General features: G+C 35.2%; 1 long non-coding RNA gene across 3 annotated transcripts in view; it reads left to right on the top strand.

The window, feature by feature from the left end:
• LOC106028034 (uncharacterized) overlaps nt 1–23,618 on the top strand; it is a 111,632-nt gene that overhangs the window by 57,447 nt on the left and 30,567 nt on the right. For all 3 annotated transcript variants that reach the window (XR_001201643.2, XR_010044674.1, XR_010044673.1), the window contains exon 3: nt 6,278–6,380. This is a non-coding gene — a long non-coding RNA (uncharacterized LOC106028034). The remainder of the gene's footprint in view (nt 1–6,277; nt 6,381–23,618) is intronic.

Raw genomic sequence — 23,618 nt, 5'->3', positions numbered from 1 at the left:
TTCTGTCTCCATCGGTTTTATCATGTTGTACCTTACTGGATTTTATTATACATGATAGTATAAATAAAATTTTTTTATGGACAAGGAGATAATATAGCAACCATTGTTCATTTTCTGTTGGTTGGTTCTGAATACCTTGTAATACTTTCTTTCTCTTAGATGGTTTTACACTGTCTTGTTATGTTTGATACTACAGTGTATTAAGTTATACTCAAATATTTCAAGAAAAGAGACACTATGGTAGCTACTGTTATGTCAGGTTGTCTTGTGGTGAAAGACTATGTTGCTTAATTGTGTTCTGGCCTGTATTGTTATGTTCTCTTTTATCTTAATCTTTTTTTTAAATAAAAAATAGGAATGAAAGAATATGGATAATCTCATATTTTTTCATTGTACTAAGAGTTTTGAGCATTAAAATGATAGCATGTAGATCTTATCAACTTGCAAGAACTTGATATCCATGAATAGAACAGAACCAATTTTTAACAGAAGCAATACCAAAAATTCCTTAAAATTCTGATTACTAAAAAAATTTTTGTACATAAAGTGTGTCTCGCATTAACTAGATGCTATGTTTAATGCTTTTTTACATTTTTTCACTGTGTCACATAGCAATGAGTTGAAAGACTATTTAAAGCAATCTTTTCATTCAGTGAGGTAGGCAAAGCACATGGAAGCAAAGACAGTGTATCTTAACCACTTTCCTGTTGCTGATAAAATATACAACTCTTACAACCTAAGGGAGGAGAGGAGAGGTTTATTTTGGTTCACAGATTCAGTCCATAGTCAGGTGGCTCCAAGGCAGAAACAGGATGGCAGGGAGGTATGGCACAAGAAAAGGATCTCAATCTGTGGAAGCCAGGAAGTGAACAGAGAAAGAGGAGCCAAGGACAAGGAGACACCCTTCTGGCTCATGCCCTCAGTGAGTCACCTCCACTCAAGCCTCATCTCCTAACAGAAAGTCAGCTGTACTTCCCTCACGATCCAGTCACTTCTAAATGCACAAGACATTTGGTGGGCACTTTAGATCAAACATTTGTTTTGTAGTCTCTCGCCTACAAAAGCACTCACGTCCATATCATTATACACAGTGCAGTTAGCCTATCTCTAAGAATTGCTAGAATCTTAACAGTGTCCCAGCATTGCTTAAATGTCCAAGTTCAAAGTTTCATCTGAGACTACAGGCAAACTGTTAGAAGTGAGTCCCTGTAAAAAATCAAAAGGAAAGCTAAACATTTCCAGTACACATTGGCATAGGGCAAACATTTCTATTCTACAAGGAAGGAATAGGACACTACAAAGGAATACCACCAAAGTAAGCCTGAAAATCAGCACCCAAGGCATGTTTGGTTAATATGTAAGTTGCAAAGAACTTTGACAGATGCACCTCTAAATCATTGCTGTTTTCAATGTTCAGTCTCTCTTGGGGTGCTTCCACTTCCTGGACACAGCAATCCTCAGAAGATATTCCACATTACTGGTATCTACAGCTATTTGAGGTCTCCACTGTATTTTTAACCTCATTCTCATAGCCTCACACACTGCTTGACCTCTAAGGCTTTCTGTTGAAATACAGATGGAAGTCTTTAGGACTTCAGAACTATCACGTTCTTCATGCCTTTCAAATCAGCACACATGGGTCATCCTAATATCTGCTATCAAGTGGTTCAGTAACCATGCTCCCTTGGACCATAGTTGCAGAGGCCTTTGAGTAACTTGAAGGCTAAGCATGGTGAAATGAACCTAGGAAATCAATCACTAAGCAACTCTTCTTGAGTAGATGGATGATTCTCAGGCAGACATACCAGGACTCTCTTCTCAACAAAACAAAACAAAGCAAAGCAAAACAAACAAACAAACAAACAAACAAACAAAAATTTTATACTTTTGGATCTTGAGACTGCAACAGGCAGAGTGATGTTAATTATTGAGTTCCTTTCAAGTCATATTTACTATTGTCCTGGTGCAAAGTACTTGATTTATTTTCAATGAGAAACTTTTCATCAACAACCTCTCCTTTGAACCAACTTACAGGGACTTTATTTCTGTCCACTAGCAAAACTTTTCAAATTATTTAGTTCTGCATGTTGGTCCTGACTGTCACAGTAGATCTGATTAAAAGCAACCAGTAGTACCCATGCCACAGCCTGAATGTCAGGTGCTTTGAAATTTCCTCCACCAGTTAATTAATTTGCCATACCCAATCTGAGTCTCCAATGAAGTCTTCAGGATATAGCAAAGTTAAGACAGATTTTCTGCTAGAGTATGACTTACATGGCATCTTCCTCTCAGCTAAACTCTCCTGATCCTGACCTTTACTGACTGTATTCCTATCAGCAGTCTGATCTTCTGAACTCTGACCAGTATTGCACATCAACTGTACCTCAAGACATTTTAGGATTTGTCTTACTCTCTTTTTTAAAACTTTCCAAACTCCTCCTGCAGCATGTTTCAAAAGTTTATAAACCACATAGTTAGGGAGAGTCATAAAAGTGACTCCGGTGTTCTATCAACATGTGCCTTATGTACTTCTCCATTGCTGAGACAAAATACCACGTACCCATAATTTAAAAGAGAAGCTCATTTTGGCTCCTGGTTCCCATCCACAATCAGCTTGTTCCAAAATAGGACCAGGCTGGCAAGGAGGCATTGGAAAAGAAAACTCACTCAGCATGGGATCCAGGAAGCATGAAGTCAGCTATAGTGTTCCCATGATTCAGTCACATCTCACACACATGGGACATATACTGGACATTTTTGATGTACACTGTAACAAAGAGAAAATAAGGAATTCTTCATGTCACTCTTCGATGAGTTCCTGATTCCTTGTTATCACCTTGTAAAATTATATTTTTTGGAGGAAAAGCTTCATAACTTTATTCGTATCTTTCATGGGGCACAGGATCTATTAAAGAAACTAAGCACCAAACATCATTTTAGTATTAATGTTTAATAAGAAACCGACAATAACAATTTGGGTCAACTAGGGAATGAAAGGGATGTGGTTTCCCAAGGCAGATCACTTTTTAGTCATTCTGACTGAATCAACCACAATAATCTTTCTTGCTTAGATCAAGGAAACAGTATACAAAATTGCAAAACTCTTTGCAAGGTCAAAAATAAATAATTCTGTGGCAAATCATCTTATGGCTATTCCACCATTATTCTGCCATCTCTTCATTAGATTGGGCCAGATGTTGGCAAGCTATACTATGTTGGCAGAATCTAGTTTCTTTTTATGCTATCAATTAGCTAAAAATCCTTCATATTTTTAAAGAATTTGTGGCAGAAAACATGCACAGTCTATAGTGCATGAAATATATACTAGCTAGCATTATATAGAAAAAGCCTTTCTCAGTCCATGCATGGACAAGTTACTAAGTCGTCTCTCTGGACAGTATCTAATACTCACTTTGCTGTACTATGTGGTGTTGTGTTGAAGATGGTGACATCACAGATCAAACCAAATCAAATACTTCCTTTCATGAATCTTGTATTTGTCTAGAGCATGCAAAAATAAAAGTAGTATATGAATAAATTGAATGAATTTTGTAGAACAACAGCAGTAAATGCTTTGGATACAAATAGAGCCAGATGTGGGAATTTGAGAGTGCACGAGGGTAGGCAGGATGCCTTCTTCAAGGTGTGGTTAGAGTTGAATCCACTGAAGAAAAGCTGCTGGTTCAGGTTTGAGAGACTTGAGGTGGTGAAGTTTGTGTATTTGGATAAAGAATACAGCAAGCAGACAGCCTGTGTTAGTGCAAGCTGGTAGCTTATATTTATGGGGAAAATGAAAAGAAACATTGAGGATTGGTTTTTTATACAAATCATCCATGTTTGACACTCTCAGGGATAATTTACCTAGAATCTGTCTGTTGGGCTTTTTTTTGGGGGGGTACCAGGGATCAAACTCACGACCTTGTGCGTGTCAGGCAGGCGCTTATGCCGCTGAGCTAAGTCCCCGGCCCTTAGAATATGTCAGTTTTGAATCATGGCACATGTAAATTTATCTTTATGGTTTTAAAAGGTGTATGGGTTAGTGAGGCACCTAGATTTCTGATATGGAATGTCATCCACACGTGTGCACACCTTGTCATTTTACTAATATGCTCAGATCCGATAGGGGTATCAATCTGATAAGCCATAAATAAATACTTTAAATTGTTTTTGATTCTTATATCTATGATAATACAGTGTAAAAGAGATAAATGTAACCAGAAAAATCAGCTACTTGTGTACAGTGTATGTGAAGCCAAATTATCATTAAAGAAAAAACATTTCAACTGATTAAAAATTCATGCCTGAACAAACTACAAGCAATTTGTGGGGAGCTTTTCAACTCTGTGCTCTGCACCATGACAGCAGTAGCAGTATATGTCCATTCTAATTTAAAGTTCACCAAAACTGAACATTCAGCTTTCCAGGCACAATGACTGTGTTTTGAGCACTCGGTAGCCACATTGGCAGTGAATGCTGCATTGTGTAGTATAGATTAGGGAGCATTTCCATCCTAAATGGAAGCTGTACTGGAGACAACTACTTCGCTGCAAACACTCAACATGATTATGCCTCATAGATCTTGACTGCAGAGTTGGAATTGGGAATGTATAAGAAGGAAAATGCTTTTACAGATACATGTTTCACTTAGGTGAATAATATACAGGATAAACTGGTCATCAAATAGTGAAACGGATAATGCTCACAGAGTGACTGAATGAAGGTAGTACAAATTACAGTAATAAATGAATTATGACTAAATGAATTATTTATAAGTAATAAAAATTATCCTAACAACTATATTAAAGTTTATTCAGCATTATGCTTTTCCTAGAAAAATAGCAGATTAAAATTAATAACATGAAGATTGTCATTAGAATTGGTTAGCTGACACATTTACCTCTTCTGTATCTCCTAACCCTATTTTTGTTCACTAATCAGCTTCAAAATTTTTACATATTACTTAAAATTTATGTACACAGGAATAATATTCATTAAAAAATTGCCCAGAATAACTATAAACACAGGAGTTTTACAGCTACTTGAAAATTCTCATTCATTTTAACATCCTGAAGTACAATTTTTGGTGCTTCCAAATCACAGTGTGATTCCCTTAACTAAGAGAAGATAATTTTTTAGCACAGTAAATGAGGGTAGCAACAGAACAAGAAGTGTTTTGGACTCTGAATTTAAGAAATATAGACTTAAATGCTTGCTCCGCAGGGATTCAAAAGGCAAGCAGCAAAAAAAAAAAAAAAGAACTTCAAAGTACCAACCCCATGGATTGCGATGGTCTTTGAAGAAACCTCGGCATAGAAAAATAGCTTCACCCTTCACATTTCAAAGTTCTGCTCTTGCAAAATTTGAGGTAGATAAGATAAAGGGTGAGACAAATTTTTCATATATGGGCAATTAAATATTGAAGTGCTCAGATTTGTGGTTTAGATTCACTGTGACTGGTGACTAGTTGTATTAGGGATTGCAAAATAAAAGTTGATCATTTCAAGATGGAAACAATCTTATTTTTAAGAATAAAACTAGTGAAGCTATACTGAAGGATCGCAATTAAAATTGTCCTCCCTAGATTCATAAATATATATAAAAACTAATGACTAAGAATGAAATGCCAGGGAATGAAATATTGCCCGCGAAGATACTTTAATGTATGCGTACAACTGCATTATAAGTGGGAACATGCACACTGTCATCCCTCACAGACATTGCCTGATGTGCTGAATACCACGTCCATGGGCTGGACGGCGAAACGGGTCTAGGGTGAAAGAAATACTTTTCTATTAAACTAGACATTTGTTAAACTGGTATATACACCTCAGGACTATAATGTTAAGTGAAACGAATCAGATGCACAAGCTCAAAGATTTCATGGTTGCTGTTATATAAGAAGCCCAAAATATAAATAATGATGAAAATAAAAGATAGAATGGAAAGTGGGGAAATAGATCTCTTTTTAAATGGAGAAGAGATTGAGAGAGCGAGGCAGGTGCTGTGAACGGAGGGGAAAGAAATGAGAAAGGAATTGAGATATGTTATGTACGTGTACCAACTCTCAAAAGGAATGTAATCATTAGTACTTCAATCATGCACTAATAATGAGTAAAAACTGAAAAAAAAAGAAAAAAACCTTAAAAAACAAAAAAGCAAAAAAAATTGTGGGTAAACTATCATATACATATAAAGTTTTATGCATGATTTTATGCATAGAATAATAGTGCTCCAATTGATACCTTTTATTTTATTATTTTTTCTTTTAATTCAATAGAAACATCTGGAAACAGTAACAAGAAGCACAGACCTTGAATATTTCCGTGAAATTCTACCGTGATAGGGAAATAGATGCTTTCCCATCAGACACACATTTCCAGGTAAATCTGAACTGCTCATATATTAATATGTTCAAAGCTTCCCAGAGAGTCTTTGGCACATAAACTGCTAAATTTCCGCAAAAGTTTAAAATAAAAGGCAGAACATAAATGCCAAACAAAATATTTCAGCTCCCGTGCATATTTTCTGCCCTAACCTCGTATCTCACTTTCCTTCAGTCAGTGAAATGCTGTTAGGGAATAAGAAACTCCTGGTATTATTTCTGAAATGTGTTGTGTTTGTGCTGTGGGTCTATAATGTTGGGGAAGGAGGACAGCCAGAAATAAAAAACGTGAGAAGACAAACAGAAACGCTCTGCTTCCCCAAACAGTCTAATACCTAGGCAGCCTGGCATCTTATGCACTTAACATGAAATTGTTACAAAATATTTTTGCTGCACGACACTCAGTGGCGGGAAAAAACAAGGTCTTAATTCAGGTCGTGTAATAATTTTCCGTTAAATGCTTGGAAGTTCTGCTTTCTCCCACAGCAAAACAATTACCCAGCAGAACATAATTATTTTACAGTCAATTGAGTGCACCAAATGGGCATATTTATGAAACCTGATTTATACTTCATACTTGCAGCGCTACATCGACTAGGGCTGTACCTCTCACCTGCAGCCAAGAAAGCTGTCTGAAAGCCTCTGCTGTGGCCCCGAGTTTGAGCAACCCTTCCCAATGCCTGGAGCTCACTTAGCCTGTTCCTATTCAGTTTACTGCAGAGTGAAGACAAAGCAAGCAATGTGGTATCTGTGGAGAAGCTCCATAAAAGTTTTATGGTTTTAGTTCATGCCCTGATTCTTGCTGTGGTGAGCAAGTACATTTTTCATTAGCCTGTCCCACAAAGCAATTATTCCGTCTACATTTAAGCAATGACCTTCTCCATATCAACTCAAACTTGTTTTCCTTGTACTTCAATAACCAATAATTATTCATGAGGGTTTGCGTAATTACCCAGGATAATGAAGGAGTTTGGTTATGTTATGACTTTCATGCAAACTTTTTTGAACTTAGTATTACTAAGTTTGTGAAGATACTACAGCCTCACCAAATTTTGAGGTGAAGACTTTCCCCACACAGTTATACAATTTCCACAGCTTCATCTATTTGAGGTGATGGATTTTAGTATGATGAGTGAATTTGATATAGCCTCTGTCAAACATGTAAATCAGGTATCTTTCAGGTGCAAAAAAAAAAAAAATCTTTTACACTGATATTCTGAAGTTGTTTCCTCAGGCATAGAATTCTGTTTAGGTGATTTGGTTGAATTTACTGATTAACGAAATACAGTGTGTATGTTTTTCGTGCTAGTTGCTTCATTTTAGCCAATTGTGTAAGAAAATAAATCTTCTGATTTCAATGAAAACTGAGGAATGGTAGTGCTTATGCAGAATTAATGACAGTGCTGCATACCTCTGGTCTGTCTCAAAAGATTTTTACCTTTAGCTTTTCAGCACAGCTAAAATATGGGGACAAAACGTTAGAATCCTCTATTGAATTTGAATTCCAAATGCAAAAGATTCTTCACTCCTTTCACATACCTGTGCACAGCAGTTAGTGCTGACGGCTTCCAAGCACAGTAAACTAACACATTAGGGTAAACAGATGTTTTCTCTATTAACAGTATCAGCCGTCTGGCTGCAGGCCAAATCAAGTCTGGAGAGTGATTTCAACTGGCCTGCTTGTTAATATGAAAACTGACTAAATGCTCTCTCCTGCTAATCTTCCCATCCTGAAGATGATATTTCTCCCGGTATGACTCATGCAACCACAGGAAGGAAGGAGATCATTTCAGAGATTTAATTAATTCTTAGTTGGAATTTTATTCAATTATCAGTTTAAAGTATAAAATGTATAGCATTTGAGATGCTAACATCTAAAGAGCATAGAATTGGAAAATTAGGAAAAACATGGAAATAAATATTCTTAAACGTTGGAATCAGCTGTGGCATCTAATTTAATCTTTATTTAACAAATCCCAGTTCCTGAGAGACCATGAAACTAGGCTGCAAACTGCCTTCAAAATAGTAAAGACTGGAATGAAGGTAGCTTTGGCTAACAATGGGCAGAATCCTGATCATCTTGCATATTACTTATTTTTAGGATCTGGTTTTTCTCAGATCAAATTGTCTTAATTTGCTTTAGTCTTGTCATTTAAGAAAAACTTGAATTAAAAGAATATTACATAGAGATCTTACATATCTTTATATCTGTATATAATGCTCTTGCTTGAATGAATGATTTATATCGATAGTATTATTTTCATAGATATAAAATCCTCATACAAGATTTAGAAAAACTTAATTTATTCATGGACACATAATAAACATCAACCTCTGTTGAATTTTCATTTGCTGTTCTATATTATTAAAATCTGTGCCTGTAATGTAAAACCCAGAAAAGAAACATCCTTATAAAAATATCATCCTTTTAGTAATAACATGGCATTTCTGGAATGATGTAATGTGGAACATATATCTAAGATCATGGTAATTTGCTTTATATGTGTAAAAATTGTTTGTCAAAACATACATGATACTTAAATGTACCTCATGACCAAAAATGGAACATTCCTATGTTTATAATGTTATTTTTACAACTCATTTTCCAAACCAAAATGATTTTGAGAGTGGGAGTGTTTGATTATATGAAGATACCGATTATAATTACACACCATACTGATCAAACTGGGATGTATAGTTGTCATACATAAAATCTTGTGTATCCCTCATCACTGGTCTGTGTCATTATTTAGTGCACTGCAGAAGCATTGTGACTTCATAAATTTCCTAGACTAGATGAAATTTTAAAGACCATAAATCCCTATTTCTTCTTTCATAAATAATTTGTTTTTAAGACCCAGAAATGTGAAGTTACTTACTTTAGGTAAGAGTTGATTGGTATCAGAGGGTAGATTAGAAACCCAGTGTCTTAGTTTGGGGAGTGGCCATAACACAGTGCTGTAGATTGGATGCTTCATAAGTAGTGGAAAGTTATAGCTCACAGTTCTACAGACGGTTTCAGGATTTCCAGGGCTTGTCTTGAGTCTGTTGCATATTAAATCACATAGCTTCTCCACTGGATTAGTGAGTATGTAGATAGAGTTATTGATTAGGACACCAGTGATTATCCACTAAATTATGCATGACTGAGTTTAAGTAGACCAACAGGATACTTTTGGACTGTTTCCCACAAGACAAACTAACATTGACAGTTCATTTTCTGGGACCATGCGGGACTACTTAAGACTTTGCAAGTGGATGCTAATTGGTATTTTAAAATTTGTATCCAAAAATAAATTACAACTAGGAGAATAGAAAATAAAATATTAAATTATATGAGTTTTTAAAAATTACTAAGGTTCTGAGAATTCTACATGTGTCTCCATTTTCTATATGATGTAGAAATAAATGCTAAATGTTTATGTTCTTTATATTTGATACTATAAGTAAAAGAATAAGGTAGTTTCTAGGCATTCAAATCTAAAGCAAATAGATGGCTTTAAAGCCAAATGGGTAAAGTATAGTGGTTTTGTGAAGTTTAACAAGGCTCATTTCCACATTGGTAAAATGTAGCTATTGCTGTTGTCTGATTTAGAGGGCTATGATGAGAATCAATTGAGATAATACCAATAGATTGTATACCTAACCTTATATTTTATTTTGCCTGAGCTATACTAGCTTTGCCATTACTGTCTGATTGAATTATGTTGTCTTCAGCAATAGATTTTGTGGAAAATACTGTTGATTTGCTCATTCAGCTTTAGTTTCCCTTGTAGCATGGATTTCTTTAAAATGGACTAAAATATTAAGACTACATTTCTTTGATTCTAATATATTGAAGATTCCACATGAGATATTTCCATCACACACACACACACACACACACACACACACACGAGAATATGAAAGCAAAAATAGATAGCAGGAGAAAAAGTCTCTTTTTTTTTCTTCTTAGTATTTCATTTTATTTTTGATGAATACGTATAATTTTGTCCGTATCAATAGGAATCAGTGTAATATTTTTAACACATGCCCACAGTATGTATTACTCAAATGTAATCTCCCATTATCTGTCCTCTTTTCCTAATCTTCAGTAAACACTACTCTGCGATCAGGTCATCAGTTCTTAACTTTTGTTTAAGACAGTGACCAACTGGTTCTTCTGTTTCTATGTCTGGTTTATTTTCCCCAGTATCCTCTAGTTCCCCCGCCCCAATCCTCTTTATAGACAATGATACTCCAGTGCATATGTACAGTGCATTTTCTTTACCCATTCATCTGTTGGTAGATATCTAACTGGGTTCTGTGTCTTAGCTAGTGTGAAATGTGTCATGATAAATATGGGTATGCAGGTACATCTTGGTATGCTGATTTCATTTCTTTTGAATATGTATCCAGAAGTGGAATAGTGGGATCACATGAGAGATTTATTTAGTTTTTGAGGAACCTCCATATGGTTCTCTAAAACTGCTGTCCTATTTTACATCCCTGCTGACAGTGTACGAAAGTTTCTTTTACACCCTATCTTTGATAGCATTTGTATTTTTTTGTTTCTAAAAGGCCAAAGGCCTTTTATTCCTCATGTATCATGTGGGATGTTTCTGGGGTCTGAGCCTTTGATTTTCATGACTGTTGGATAATGAATGGTAGCAGTAGTGAGGTTCCTGGTGGTATTGGAGGGTGTGTTTTCTGGTTGGATCACTTTGACTATTTAGGATCTAGTTTAGCTTCCCTGACATCTTTCAAATTCTTTGTTATTAATAGGCTATAGTGAATGTTCTGTTTAAACAAGTAGTCTGCCACTAAGACTTTTGAACACTAAAATAACTCCAGTACAGATTCTTGTTATAAAATAATCTTCAGATGTTAATCATTTAAAATGATTAACCATGAGACATTGTGTTAGATACCATAAATTATATAAGATGGATACAGTCTTACAAGTGGAAGTTAAAATCTGTTAAGGGATAACTATTTGTCAGTGTTCTATTATTGGGATAAAACACCAGATACTCATAATTTAATGAAGAAAGGTTAATTTTGACTCATAGTTCAGAGGTTTCAGTCTATGCTTAGCTGACTCGAAGGCAGAAATACCATCATGGAAGGAGGAGGTAGAGAAACATTGCTCAGTTCATAGCATCTGGGAAGTTGAAAGCTGGAGAAAAGCCAGAGAGGAAGGGACCCAGGAGCAGTATAGTCCCTAAGGTCACATTCTCATGAACCATTTTCCCCAACTAGGTTTTACCTCTTGATAGGCCATAGAGCTGTGAATGCATCAGTGATTGAGCCCATTGATGAAGTTAGTGACCTCTTAATGCAATCACAGTTTCAGAAGTTTCTTAGTCATGTCGACTTGACAACCAAGATTAACCAGCACGAGATCACCTCTTGTCAACTAGAAATTTAACCACATCTCCTTAAACCATACTTAATTTTCAAACAAACACAGTAACAATGAAATCATTCTGCCTAACCTACCTATCCCATGTATATTAAAAACTATTCTAATTTCTTCCCTAGAAGTCCCAACTGTTCCAACCTTGCTCAAAATCTGAGACTGAAGTCTTCCCTGAGACTCAAGACACACTCTTAGCTGTCAATCTGTAAGAAATTCAAAAAGTAATTTACATGCTCCAAAGATACAGTGTCACAGAGACAGCATTTTCATTCCAATAAAGAATTAGGGGACAGACCAAATCAGATCAAACTCAGCAGAACAAGCAGCAAATGTTTTAGCTCCATGTCCAGCATCCAAGGCATATGGTGGTGAGATGTGAGTTCCGAGGGTTTTGGCAGCCTCACTTGTGTGGGTTTGCTGGTTGTAGCACACATGCCTTATCGTTAGGGCTGGCTTTACTCACTCCATTTTTCTGCCAATGGTCCACATTTCTGCTATCTGCAACCTCTTACCCTCACCACTCAAGCTGTGACTTCACTCTCATAGCTTAAACCAGTGTTGAAGTCTGAGCTGCTCCCAGCAAGGACTCTGATTTGAAAACACATTCCCCAACTTCCCAGACCTTTTCTAAAATCTTAGTGGAAGCCTTTGTGACTCTTCCCTCTTTCATTCTGCATGCCTGCATGGCCAGAATCATGTAGACAATACCAAGGTACACTGCCATCTGGAGCAGTAGCCTAGATCCCCTGGTGGTGGCTGCAATGATCTATGAGTACCTGGATGGCTGAGTAAAATGAAATAAATCCTGGAAAACAAATTCCTTAAGCAACACATCTGGAGCAAAGATTTGGGGGAGTCTCTTCTTGTTATGGTTCACATTTAACTGTCCCCCAGTAGCCTTGGGTACTCATGGTGGGAGGCTTTTAGAAGCTGATTGAATTATGGGGTAGTAAATCTGACTTGTTAGGAGCTGGGCTGTGGTGGAAAGAGACTGTCACTGGGAGTATGACCTAGGATACTTTTAACTAACCAGGCCCTTCTGCCACACAGGTTCTATGTTTGAGCCTGCAGAAGGGGGGCTGAAATTTTAAAATTACAGTTGACATAAACTTTTGTCCCTTCAAATTGTGGATGTTGGATATTTAGTCCCAGTTATGAGAAGGCAAATAAGGCATTTCTCAAATGAAAGAATTGTACCCTGTTTTCTGGTGCTGTGAATGTAGTCTAGGACATTCACACTGAGCTATATGTAAGTCTTTCTTAAAAACTATTCTTCCTTTTTGAAAATTGGGACAGGGTCTCACTACATCATTAACTGCCCAGGATGGCCATGAAATTTTGATAATCCTACCTCAGCCTCTCAGAGTGCAGTGATAACATCACTGTGCTTGTCTAAGATTTAATCTCATGCCTACTACGAGAGGAGCCTTTATGATTCCTGAGATTCCCTTCAGGCATCTTTTCTTTTTGATCTGAGTCAAAGTAGTTTTTTTTTTTTTTTTTTTTAATAGCGCTAATCTCTTCAGAAATCATATTGTGCTATGAAGAAGAAAGATGAAATAAGAGTTATAATAAAAGAAGACCAGTTAAGCCAAAAGATGTCTAAAGGAGGAAAAGAAGTCAGCTAGAAAAAATCTTGAGAAGATCTATAGTTTTGGAGCAGTATGTTTGGTGAACTAAGAATTTATATTGAACTTGAGTCAGGTCAGTTAAATAACAAATACTTTAGTTAGATCAAAGAGCCTTTCACTAGATTAAAAACTACGATTTGGAAATAATGGATATTCACTTCATTAGTGAAATTTAATTCAGACAAAGACAAAAGTGGCAGGGACCTATTTCTAATAACTGGCCACTTAGTTAAGTGTTATGTCCAAATACTATAAAAGACCTTTTTAAAAAAAAATTTCCTCTCAAACAAAAGGCAATGATGATCAACCCTGAGTCATTCAGCACTTTTAACACATTACTAAAATTAATGTCCTGCTTTTATTAAGAAATTCGTGTCCCATCCATCTGATGGAATTCATATGATCACATATAACAAGGGAGGAGCTAACACTGTTACACATGGCCAAGTGACCAAGCGGAAGAAAGCAGAATGACCGCATGTTTGAACACTATCATTCAGACACTGTTAAGAAGATTATAATTATTGACTTCTGTTATTCTTCTGCAGTGTTACTAATTTTAAAGGTCAATTTTGTCTTTGCTATGTTAATTTAGTTTTTGCAAGGGCAGCTCTTAAAATTGAAGAGATATGTTTTAGAGTTAGTGGTCAGTTCCTGTAGTTTTATTGAAAGAGATCTACAATTTACACAATTGAGAATAAATTAGTGCCTTAAGCCTTCTGAAACAAAACAAAACAAAACAAAACAAAACTATGGCTTACCCTGATCAGTGATATGTTCAATATTTTCAATGTTCACAGTTTTTAAGAGACCAGGCCCACTTTCTTACTTTGTTTGTTTACTTGTAGATGAAACAAACTCTTATTTTTAACTCATCTTTAGCTGGTACCTTTGCCAAGCTAAGCCTGGAGGAATGTTCTTTGAATGAACACAGTGCCATTGTGGCAGATGGACAGAGGCAAACTGGCTCAAGAGCCAGAAGGTACATTGTATTTGACTTAGAGGGGCACACTGACAGTTCCCCCGTGTGTATGAATATAGTACTTGGTGTCCAGTCTCAATTTTTATGGCTGAAGACTCAAGATTTATTCCACTAGCTGAGTTAAGAATGAATTTTGTAGTGTAAATAAAAATTTTAAGTCTAATCTCTGCAGATATGTGGCCTATCACATTAAGACTAGAATTCAGGGTGTGCTGGAGGGATTTGCCTCAAGTTGCTTTTTTGAAAAAAATGCATATATTTCTTTAAAAAAGTATCATGATCATCAATAAATATATTGATCATTTACTCCAGTTACACTACTTGTAAGGCACTATATCTTATAAACAACCTTTCAGAGTAAAGATTTATGAGTTTTTCACATAAGCAAAAGAATATTATCCAAGCAATAGCTATTTTATCTCTTTCATCTTTATACGATATATTAATATAACCTGAGCTCTCCACATCCATTTCTTCAATAACCACATTTTCTTTTCAATTGCCTTACTTTAATTTATATTCCACTTCACCAGGAATGAATATTTTGAGGAATATCTTTTAAGTCATTATCCACCTTGCATTCCTCCTCCTAATCTTTCTGTTTTTATGATGTCTGCCAATAATATTATAATTATATGATGAAAGCTTTAAGGTTACTTTTCACCTTAATTTGTCACCTGTTTCTATATATATTCTTCAACTGTTATCAAGTCATATTACCAACTTACCTTTTTTTGGTCAATTCTCTTCTTTTCATAAACTTTTAGTTTTTTTCTCATCAGATCTCACCTGGGCCAAGAAAACACTTTCTGAATAGTTAATCATAATGGCTTTGAAACCAGATGGACTAGCTCAAAAATTCTGGCAAAGTCAGAGTCAATTTCATCTTGAACAATTTAATAAACAACACTTACTTCCAAAAAATGTGGAGAATGGTAAAATGACATTATACATATGTGTACAATTACTTATAATTGGTTATTATATTAATGATTATCAGCATTGTTATTAAAGTATTTTCAGGCTGCCATTCTTTGTGCTAAAATTTATTATTCAGATGTCACAGTTGAACATATAACGATTAAATATGACTCGTATCTCCTATTACAAACTTATCAGAGATTTCTCTGGTGTTTTTGTTTTGTTTTGTTTACAAAATAAGATGCAAATAACTTAGTATATACTTCAAGAGAGAATGAAATTTTGATGCTTAGAAGATTGCCATTTAGATATTAGCATGGTGATTCATTTTAAAAATAACTTTATAGGTGACCTATTGCATGCTCGTAACTTTTCTGAAAGCTGAAATTGGAAAAGTCAACTAAGTAGACATAACCTGTCTATGATGGCTGATTTACTTAACTGCTCAGATATATAGTTTCTTCATTTATGAAAATAAGGGTAATAATAACTAAATTTTACACTTCTTTGAAAAGCTTCATTTAATAAGAATAGATGCAGTTATTGCTAGTTTTTCAAAGGATTTTCAGTAAGAATAATCAAATTAAGGTGCAGGGGATATAGTTCAGAGATTGAATGTAAAGTCAAAACAAACAAAAAAGTAACTAAAGGTAAAGGTGGAAATTAAGCTGCACAATGGAAGAGTGAAAATAATAGGACTGTATGTTATGTTTATGACGACAGGTTTAAAAAGTCTTATTATTAGATACATAGCAACTATCAGTTTTTGTTTTTAGTTGGTTGCTGGCATTTTAAAAACAAAAGCTCCTAACATACGTGAATGTATTTTTTCACTTAATGTATTATTGTTATTTAATGTTATTAAATAAAATTAATATTTGTGTAATAAATTTATATATTGGTCTTATTTTATATCAAAATTAAATATGATTCTATGTTTTATAAAACTAATGAGCTTTTTCCTTATTCTTGGGAGATACTGGTGTAAACACACTGCCTTTTTTTTTAATTTAAAGAGGAAAAATAAAGGACATAAAAAAACAAAGTGGTTAAAGGGTACAAGTAATACAGAATTTCAAGAAAAAAAATATACTGTAAGAAATCACTAGTTAATAGGTTACATATTGTCTTTTTAGAAACAGTTGTCCAAATTATAAAATTAAAGCATACAAAGTGGATGTTCATACAGTGATATTGGAGACAGTTTGGTTCAATGATCCAACAAAAGCTCAGTAATATGGTTTTCCATCCTACACACTCAAACATAGCTGTGGTTATATCCCTTAGTCCACCTTCCTTTCCTCTCTTTTTACAATAACAATTACACTTTTTGGGTTTTATTACTGCCACAGTTCTTATTACTTTTTTTGAAGAGAATAAAACCAAACGTGACTAAGCAAAACAGAGTCAGAACAGAAGGATGGGCATACTACATGATGCAAAAATAGAATACTAGGTGATTAAAAGTGGTTACCATTGTGCCCTTGCTATCTTTAAATTGAGTTACCTATATCATCAGGTATAATAGAATTGATGAAAACAGTACAGAACAAGACCAATAAAACCTACACTGGACACCTTACAGGACTTCAAAAAAAGATAATAGTCAAACCATAATGGGCATCATAGTATATCTTATTGCCTTCAAAGTGGTTGCCTATACCCTGAAACTTGATACTATCAAACAAAATAGAATATAGTAAAATCAGACAGAACAAGATGGGGAGAGCAATACCGGGGTTCAAATCAGGTTAATAGGAAACAAGCTGCCTTTTGACGGGAAAGAACCTGGGATGTTGGTGACTAGAATTTGGAGGCAGGGGAATCTGAAGAATGGCATCATTAGAAAAAAAAATGAAAAGAAAGAGGAGAGAAAAATAAAATCAGTTTTTAACTTAATGGTAAAAATACAAAACTAGAACCTATGTAGTATCTTTCTTTTTTAAATTCCTAAATATAATGCTAATACTTCACATTATGTCCCTGTGAAAATACTGCACTGAAAAGTGTAGACAGAGACAGGGACACTGAGAGATTAATTAACTTTTTCAAAACCAAGAGATCAGGATTTTATTTTTATTGCAATTTTGAACAGTCTTCTTGGTGATTATTCTGAAAATTTACAATGATGATGTTATAATATGGTTGCAATTCGTGTGATGTTTCTTTAAAATGTATTTTCCCAATTAGACTGCCAGTAGGATCATGCCTTAAAACATGTTAGTCACTACTGCATCTCTATCTGCTAGGACAGACTTGACACTTAGTTGGCAAATCCATAGAAGTAAATGCAATTTCCTTATTTTGTCCTTCAAGGGTATGATCATACTCTAGCTACAACTGTGGCCATAGCTCCTACTACTGCACTTACTTCTCTCAAATAGTAATCACACTTGCATGTATCTGTTCCCAAAAAGCACATCCTCATCTCATCATTCATGCATTTCTGTTTCCTCGACCTGGAAGCCTCATCCTAGAGACATTCATATTTTACTCAGTCAGGTTTGTGCATATATATCATGCACTATACTTAAGAAAGGCTTTCCTGGACCATCTTACCAAGTAACATCACCTATTACTGTTCATCTGTTTCCTATTTTTTCACAAAATTTTAAATTATTTTGTTGAATACGTTATTTGAACACATACTAGACAGCACAGACTTAATTGATGCGCAGATACATCATATCGAAACATTCGAAATTTTCTTCCTTTATAGAATTTAAATTCCTAAGCAGAGATAGACACTATAAAAGAATGAAAAAGAAATGTATAATGTTATCTTTGTGAGCATAAAAGAATAAATGTGCAGGAAGAATAGAAAATATTTGGCAGCCAGGGAAACTAGGGTTGGAAAATGACATTGGAGTTAATACTTGGAGAAGTTGAGGCAGTAGCCAAGTAGTGAAATGGGCTCCCCAGGAGAACAGTACACAGGCAGAGAGCTCTGAGATGGAAACCCAACATGCTTGAGCCAGGATCACAGAGGAGCCCACTGTAGCTACAGCAATGATTGAGAAAGAGATAAAGTAAGAATGTGTGGGTTGGAATTGTGCATGGTTTTGGAAATCATAGTAAGGATGAATTTGGTTACTCTGAAAGAGATTTGAACAGATAATTAATACAAATTGAATAACAATTTTAATGGAATATCTCAATTCTTCCTTAATTAACTGTTCTAGTTCCTTGCCCGTCCACATTAGAGATATATAAAAGCCAGAAATGGCCTTTATAAAATGCTAGACCAGTAAGCATTTGGGGTATTCACTACTGCAGCATCACATAGCTCATCTTGATTGATGATAGGGAAGAATGGCAGAAACTAAGTTTTGAAATCATTATCCACAGTGCTATTAGATATGTGAGTGCAGATGTCAAGATGGATATATCTGAATCTTGAGAGACAAGACAAAACTGGGGATATAGATTTGAAAGTCATCAGGAAATACATCATTTTTATGGCATAGCAGTGCATGAGCTCATTAAGATAATAATGAGAGAAGAAAAATGTGTAAAGCCTGAGCTCAGAGCATTACTGTCCAAAGGGGTCAAGAAGCAAAGAAGAAATCTATGAAGGAAACCAAGAAAGAATGAGCCCTTGATGTAGGGAGCCATTGAAGCTGGAGATTGATCATGTGTACTATTAATGCAAGGCCAGCCCTGAAAACACAAAGAGCTCAAAACAAGCCACAGAAACAAGGTGATCCAGCACCAAGAAGGCAAGAGGCCCAGGCTTGCCTTGCAAACAAGTTGCTTGGCAGCAGGGTTGAAGTTGACATTCTTCTTCGCAGGGTATAAATAAACATGCTATAGAAGCTGAGCAGTTCCTTCTCTCCCATCAGGAGAATAAGGGCTCTGCCTGATCCAGCTTTGTCTCTTCTTTATTTTCTCATCTTCTTGTGGTCCTTCATCCCAAGAATCTCAAGAGCCACATGCATTGTGGCACCCTGAAAGAGCAGGTTTGATGTCAAGAAAGCCAAGAGAAGAAATCTTTCAAAGAGAATCAAGTAATGAATTGTGTCATATACTGCTTATGGGTCAGGGGAGATGCAGAATATGAATTTCGATGGCATAATATGGATAAAAATTTGACCATGTTCTTTCCTTGTCCCAGGTTCCTGTATTTCAGTCACCATTCACTGTCTTTTCATTCAGCCCATCATTTATGTTGTACATCTGGCCCTCCAGGAGAATCTCAGAGTCTTTGTCTCTTCTGCTCAACTCTGTATTTTCGAGCACTGGAATATCTTTCCAATAAACTATTTGCAAAAAGAATGGGTAAAAGGCCAAAGATGATTGGATGAGTAAATAAATGAGGATTCAATGGAGCCATTAGAGAGAATGAATAGCTGTGTTGTCACTTTTTTTTTTATATCAGGACTTAGAATAGCTTTTCATCAGTATTATTTCTCAAAATGAGAACTTAATCATTTAGCCAAAGGGCCACAACATCTGCCTTACCACATATATGACAGAAAGTGTGAAATCACAATATAACTTTTAGTAAGTCTAGATGTGTCATCACAATCTGTTTTGATCTATTGCTCTAGGTAGTCAAAAACAATTGAATGGATACAATGTAAGACATAACTTAAAACATGTTTGTTGAGAGCTACCTAGTACCTGGAAATAGAAGTTCCATTTAATTATATTACACAGTGAATGAGAGTAGTACGTGCACCTCTTATATTATTCAATTTGTGATATAATGGAGAAATAGACAGTAAACAAATGTAAAGTATACTATGTAGAAATTAGATTCATTCTATTGTACACGGGATAATCAAAATATACTCTGAATGTTCAGATAATTAAAAGAATGTATTCCAGGAGGATGCATTATTCTTAATCTTTCTTAAAATACTCCCATGTTGAACATACTAATTCTATCATTCTTTTTTTTATTTTAAAGAGGGTAAAACAAAAATTTTCAAAAAATTGCAAAAAGGTAAAAAACTACTCAAAAGGGAAAACTAACTTGGATAGAGCAAAGAAAAAAAGATTCTATCATTCTTGCCATTCTCTGCAATAGTTCTGGAAGTCCTCTTTCCTGTTTTTACAATGTGTAAATAAAAATACAGTGAACACTGAGAGCTACTGCAGTTTGATCAAAGCATTATGTTGTCTCTTCAACCACCAGTTATTCACCATAACTGGCACCATGTGATTTCTGGCTCCTCCTCATGAAAGGACCATGAACAGTAAATGATGGAATCAATTCAGGACATTGAGATCACTCCAATAGTGCAACTAAAGACACTCACAGAGACAAATTCCAGAGTTACTTCCGGAAGTGGCAAGGGCTGTAACATACGTGTGTTTGCAGGAAATTCTGATGGAATTAACATAATGTGTTTTGTTTTTGTTTGTCACCATGAAGTGGAAGTAAGTTGCTCATCAACACACTTAATTTTAGAAAAGGAATATGTCTTTTATTGTGATAAATTAAAAAAATAAATATATTTTTAATTATTTTATACCTATTTAAATTATACACTAGCTCTCTTTAACTGAAAAATATTCATATCTTAATGGCTAATCCAAATATAAATTTTTTTATAAATGAAAATGGTAGTGGGTACTCTGTTCTTTGAAGTCATTCATTGATTGAGGCTAACAGGGTCGCTGATCTTGGAATGTGGGTCCTCGTATCACTTTGGGCAATGATATCTAAATGATACTGAGGAATCTCATAGAAGATTTTATAGAGGAGGTGTAAAGTGTGGCAGATCTCACTGTCCTATTATTAAATTTCATGGTACATCACATGCAGGGGCACTTGGAAATGTAGTTCTTTTCTGGGCAGCCATTAGGCAGAAAGGATAGAAGAGAAAAGCCATCTGTGCTGAGGAGGAAGTGCTCCCTGCCACCTTCCTTCAGAAAAATTTGGGCTTAGTGGTCACCATTTGAGTGGAGACATGGAAGACGTGATAGAGTAAACCATGTAGCTCTCCCGATGAAGGAACATGAGGCAGAGAATAGCACGTGTGAAGTAACTGAGCAATGAGTGGGGGGTCCTTTTAGAGCAACAGCAAGAAGTCTGGAGTAGGGAGTATGTATTGGTGAAACAGAGAGCCAGGAGAGGGGACACAGAGGCACATGGACAGACCCCAATATCTAATAAGCTGCTTTCACAATTTCAGATTTACCCTGCGTGAGGTGAGTTGCAGGGTGACTTCTAAGCATTAGGCGTGATATAATATTGTTCTGAGGAGAAGTATTCTAATACTGTAAACAAATTATACCAGCATATGAGCAGAAACAGGGAGAGGAGTTACAAAACTGATTCAATAGCTGAGTCAGAAAGAGTGGTTGGCGATTACAAGAAGTGATTACACTCAGAGAGAGAAATACATAGGTTGCATTTTGCTCATAATATCAATGCTTCCTCTGAAACTTACTGTAACCTTTTAAATCTACACAATATTAAAGAAACAATAAAGCGAATAATCATATATATATATATATATATATATATATATATATACCTTTCTCCTATTCAATTTTTATTTTCCTGCACTTGCTTTAGCTCCATATATCTATGTATGTAATTAAATATAAACACATGTTCAACTCTTTATTTTTGCTTTCAATGCATTTTAAAGTACTTTTTAAAAAAATATCATGACCTGTCATTCCTCAAAGCTGAAGTGAAGCTTTTACGGACAAGAATATTAGCCTACAAAACAATATTGAAAATAGCTTAAAGGCAGAATAGGCAGGACTTCTTGATGGATGTTTTAGTGTGCAAGAGCAAGACAGAATCAAAGACGCCTTCAAAAACTTTGGCATGGGCGACTGGAAATATAAAAATGGCACTTCCATAGATAGAATACTGCAAGAGAAGCTAGTTTGGACTCTAAGGGATTAAACTTCTTGCCATTATTGTCCAGCCTTGGTTGGACAAGCTATAGTCTAAAATCTTTGGGGTATGAGGAATTTCTTGAACTCCAGAAAATACTGTACTGACAATATAAAACTTCAAGATATAGATGCCATAACTATTTTTGGTGAGATAATTTTATAAGACTTCTGAATGGAGAATAGAGGTATCGCATTTGATGCCTACAGCAGAATTCCTCCCTCAAATTCCTGGAAACTAACAAACACTTGTTAGGTGTAATATGAAAATGTACACAATAGGTAAATTTCTAGAACTTTTAGGGCTAATGGCCATTACTAGAATTATTTCTAGTTCTAGTTTGTCATGCTGTTTGTAGATTTTAGATTGATTCTGCTTGCTATTGTATTCTTCAAAGGGTTTCTAGAAATAGGTGAAGCAACGTGTTCATGTCCAGTGGAATAGAAAGAGAAGATGTATAGGTTATAATTTCCTTTTTTAAGTGTGGTTGATTCACTTGAATTACCATTATAATAATCAGCTTCCATGCGTCCTCTCTGAACCTGTGGATAAAGGAGATAACTGAAAATCAGTCAGTCAGTGAAACAATCAATCCTTCATTCAGAGTATGTTAGCAAGAAGAAAGATAAATAATGCTCTACTATTAGAGTTTCTTTGATCTTAGCTAACACAGTCTTATTTTTCGAGCACAGAGTATTATTGTTGATTGAGAATTTCATATGGATGACCTTGTTTGGGTATAGTTTCTTTGGCAATCTGTGAGATTTATGTCATTGCTGTGTGTGGTATCTGTTTATGCACACAAGATATGTCTATTCTTTTTGTTGCTGAATAGTAGTTCACTAATTGAATATACCATATGAACATTAGACATTATAATTGTGGCAAAATTAAATAATGTTTCTGGCAACAATTTGAACAGGTCTTTTGGGAACAACACATGCTTTCATGTTTCTTGGCTCAATAGGCAGGGACGGAATCAACGTGTCATAGAGTAGATGTGTGTTTCTCTTGAAAGTAGCAAAATATTTCTCAAAGTGTACTCTAGAAAATAACAGAACCAAAAGCAAGTGTCCACCATTAGCACTTTTAGTTATGGATTGAAATTTAAAATTTAAATTACATACTCTTTTTTTTTTTTATGTCACAGGTTTCATATACTGAAAAAATGTGCTGATTGCTTCAAGTGTTGATAAAAACAAAACTTCTGGAATATGACATAGGAAGCCCAGAAAGGAAAATGTGTCTACTTTCCTGATAGAAAGATTACTTGGTATCTTTTTAGACATTCAGAAAGTGAGTCTTTAGTAACACTTACTAGGGAAAGGAAAAACTAGGATTGCAGACAATTCTTCATTTATAATAACACAAAACTTCAAGAATAGTTACTCCTATTTCATGGCACATGTTTCCTGTCAGTTAAGAAAGATTTGGTCCCT

This window comes from Cavia porcellus, unplaced genomic scaffold, assembly GCF_034190915.1.
Source record: "Cavia porcellus strain 051 isolate PalLab524CR breed Dunkin Hartley unplaced genomic scaffold, mCavPor4.1 scaffold_30, whole genome shotgun sequence".
In the NCBI taxonomy this organism is placed as follows: Eukaryota; Metazoa; Chordata; class Mammalia; order Rodentia; family Caviidae; genus Cavia; species Cavia porcellus.
The sequence above is the reverse complement of the archived record's forward strand: the minus strand, read 5'-3'. Positions and strand labels throughout refer to the sequence as shown.